The sequence below is a fragment of the Citrus clementina genome, unplaced genomic scaffold, assembly GCF_000493195.1.
Source record: "Citrus clementina cultivar Clemenules unplaced genomic scaffold, Citrus_clementina_v1.0 scaffold_9, whole genome shotgun sequence".
NCBI lineage: Eukaryota > Viridiplantae > Streptophyta > Magnoliopsida > Sapindales > Rutaceae > Citrus > Citrus x clementina.
Genome location: NW_006261964.1, coordinates 9,642,226 through 9,646,392, shown reverse-complemented (window position 1 = coordinate 9,646,392; position 4,167 = coordinate 9,642,226). Strand labels below are relative to the sequence as shown.

The following is a 4,167-nucleotide window of genomic DNA, read 5'->3' as shown; positions in this document are numbered from 1 at the left end:
TAAGTCAGCCCGTTATCTTTATGATTATTAACTATGTTTTTGAGATATCAAATTGGTGTCTACTACTTTAGCATGTTATCTAAGACCTTGACATGATTCGATCTATGAAACATGAATAAGAAAGTGACCATTCTAGATTGATGGACACAAATGTGATAGGAATATATAATTTTCTCCTTTTATGTGATTCACTGGTCAACCAATTATATAATATATGTGCTATATATTACAATTATGAATTCAGAAAGAGACTGCGCAATTTTGGCATATCAAGGGGATTTAGTATGCTTGATTGTTAAAGTGAATTAAATCTGGGATACAATGAAAATACATTTAATTTTCTTGCATATGATTGCGATTGCGACATCTCTTGCCTAGGTCAGTAATTGAGATATATTTTTTGGCTCCTCGAATGAGTCTTTGGATATGTTTATGGTCACACGATATATTTACTTGTATGACTGGAGATATGTGGTTATTCATTATTTCTTTGTTCAATATTTTACAGTTTCGATGTTATCCCATCATGTGCGAGTGGGAGATGTTGGATGAATGGGGCACCCGTGAAGGGTTGACCCGATTGAATCCAAGCAGTTTCTATACATGTTGGTTCATAAGAGTTTAGAGGGAAGTTGATTTAGTCATATGGGTTTAGAAGGAAGTTGATTTAAAATGAACTTCCCCAATCATTGTCTATAAAATTAAAAAAAAAAACTCCTTATGAAATCGAAAGAAAAACAAAAGTAGCTTATTCTTCTCTTCTTCTGAGTTCAGTTCTGAAAAAGAAAAATGGTACAACCTAATTAAAAGGCATTTTACACAATGATCAAGTGGAAGATTTTATCTGTGATTTCTTTCCGGTCATTGACGTGATCCAACACTCGATTATTCCATTGCTTGAAGAAAGGTAGGCTCTTGAATCCTTTTTACTTTCCTTCAGTTGCAAACAAAGAGATAAGGGTGGAGAAATTAGTTGGCTAGGCTTATCCATCGAGGCCCTATTTCAAGCTCACTATAGATGGAGCTCGAAAGTAGTTAGGATTTATCTTCTTCCAGCAGTCTCATCAGAGATTATAAGAGGAACTGGGTTATTGGTTTTGGCATGAATATTGGCGTGTGCTCTATTACTATAGCTCAGCTCTAGGGTTTTTTCAAGGGCTAATTTTGGCGTGGAATAAGGGGATAAATGCACTCCGGGTTGAGGTAGACAACATGTGTGTTGTTAAACTCCTTTAACGAACTGATGGCCGTTACAATACGGCCTCTCCTATAGTTTATGTAATTTTAGAATTACTCTCTCGTAACTAGAATGTCTTGGTGCGCCATGTCTTTCGTGAAGCAAATTCTAAGGCAGATTAGCAAACTTTGCCTTCACTTTTCCACTAGGTCTACAAATTCTACAAGAATGTCCCACTTATCTTAATGTTTGGCTTCGTGATGACTGTTTAGGGGCTGTATTTCCTTGCTTTGTAAAGCCTTAACTGTGTTGCTAGTGTTGAGTGTTAGAAAATGCATATTTATAAAGGAGAAAACCGTCATTTTACATTTCAAGTCTTACTAACAACCCTTACTTTTATGTATTTAACATTCTTGTGATTTAATTACGTGTGTTTTATTTTAATTAAGTAATTTATGTATTTTAGGGGCATTATAGTCATTTCACAATAAAAGAGAGATCAGACGGCAAAACGGACATCACTTTTGAACTCAGGACGGTCGAAAACCTTAGGAGGAGCATAAAAGGAAAAATGACACTATTCACATGTACGGTACTATTCACGTATACGGGACTGTATACGTTACTGTTCACGGCACTGTTCACATAGACGGATCGATGACGTGGCATTGACCGATGATGTGGCATTGACTGATGAGGTGTCACGATCTTGTTGGACTAAAATTCTTATGTACTGTTGATGGTGACGTGGCAGCATATCAGTGGACGAAAAATCTCGCGTACGGTGCATGCATCACACAGGATTATTTTCAACCAAACCGCGTTACTGTTCATCCAGGTCAAACCGCGTTACTATTCAAAGTCGGGTCAAACCGTGTTACTGTTCATCCGCGTGGTCAAACCGTGGACTGTTGACTGATGACGTGGCGCAATCCTGAGCGTCCAAACTGTTTTTAATCCGATGGCCATGATTTACTCCATGTATCTATAAAAAGGGGGCCTCTCCCCCCTAATTTGATATCTCTGAATCCATTTTTGGGATCCATTTTCTGTAATTCCTTCTCCATCTTGTATTTTCTTCGTATTTTAATAAATTTCTATTTTGCCCTTAGTTCAATTATGAGTGGCTAATTTTCTTTCAAGCTTGGGTTGAAGGTGAAGTCTCAACATGTGTCATGGGCTTAATTTGGTAAATTTATTTTCTCTTCCCCTCTAATTTTTGTGGATGTTTTGACTTCTCGTCGACAAATAATAATAGTCTTGTCTAGATACCGCCTTGGTTACACCGGCTCTCTAGTATAAGGTTATTATTATTTGGCACGATAAGCCCTTAGCACCATATTAATTAGAGCGTGGTTCATGAGGTGTGGATTCCCCCCTCATGATTTAATTGGCATTAATACGAATTATTTAGCCCATGATGCATGTTGATACGGATCCAGATACCCAAGTACGTCAATTTAATAGATTTTCTCTTCAATTTATTCTCTCCATTGCAATTCCAATTTTAAAATTTATTCTCGCCATTTTAATTTAAGTCTTAGCATATTCCAAATCATTTCCACCATAAATCCAACAACCCATTTACAAAATTAATTCTATACACATAATTAAAATCCACCTCCTCGTGGGATCGACACTCGTCACCATTAGTCTATACTACAATAGATTCGTGCGCTTGCGAGTACATTAAAATTTGCACAACAAGTTTTTGGCGCCGTTGCCGAGGAGGTAAGTAATTTTAATTCATAGAATTGATTTGTGTGAATAATTTCTTTTAAATTGTTGTCTTGTATTTTTTTTTTAAAAAAAAAGAAAAAGAAAAAAAAAAGTGAATCTGCATTTAGAGGTTAGTATTTATTTTCTTTCTCTATTCTTGACAATTATGCAATTTAATTTTTAAGTTATTTTTCTTTGTAATTTTTGTTTATCTTAATTTAATTTTCTTTATTAAGTTTTAATTTAATTTTTAGTTAATTTCACGTATTTGTTTTTGTGTATTTTTATAGAAAGGTTGTAATAGCGCAATAAGGTTAGTATCGTAATTTCTCTCTCTTCTTTATTTTTATTTTTATTTTTTTGTTCCCATCTTTATTTTTTTATTTGTTTTGCATGCATGGTCGTAGGTCATTATTACCTAATCTTGAACCTATAGACTTTGAACTAGAAAGAACACTTCGCACACACAAACAAATTAAAAATAAAATGGATTTGCAACCACAGGAGAGGCCATTTAAGGACTACTTCAGTCCTTTAGCTAATTTAAGCACATCATGCATAAGATACCCAAATGTAGCTGCTAGGAGTTTCGAATTAAAACCTAGTGTGCTAAATTGTCTCCCCACATTTTATGGCCTAGAAAATGAGGATCCATATAATCATCTGAATGATTTTCATGCCATTTGTCAAACTTTTAAATATGAAAATTTTTCAGACGAAGATGTTAAACTTAGACTATTCCCATTTTCTTTAAAGGATAGAGCTCGTTCATGGCTTAATACATTGCCTGCTAATAGCATTGCATCATGGGAACAAATGGTAACGAAATTTTTGAATAAATATTTCCCAGTGCATAAAACCAATGTTATTCGCAAAGAAATTTCAGAGTTTACACAAAGGGAGGACGAGCAATTTTTCGAAACATGGGAGCGATTCAATGGGCTACTCTTGAAGTGTCCACATCATGGGTATGAGAAATGGCACCAATGCCAATACTTTTTGGAGGGATTATTGCCGAATGTGCAAGAATGACTAATGGCAACGAGTGGAGGAGAGCTAATGTCAAAAAGTGCATCAGAGATTTGGGAATTCTTCCAGCGACAAGCAGATAATTTCCAACAACGGAGTCGATCACTCAGGACTACTAGAAGAATTAAAGGAGTGAATGAGGTTCAAATTGGCGAGTCAACTTCGGGAATCAAAGAAGTCAAGGAGATGGTTGAAGGTCTTGCTCGACAAATAGCATCGTTATCGACTGCAAAATCAACAGA

At 35.5% G+C, this 4,167-nt stretch overlaps 1 non-coding gene across 1 annotated transcript; it reads right to left on the bottom strand.

Annotated features, from left to right (window-relative positions):
* Positions 1-3,763: 3,763 nt before the first annotated feature.
* LOC112101654 lies at positions 3,764-3,867 on the bottom strand. Its single transcript, XR_002907670.1, has one exon. It is a non-coding gene; the product is annotated as a small nucleolar RNA R71 (small nucleolar RNA).
* Between the last annotated feature and the right edge of the window lie 300 nt (positions 3,868-4,167).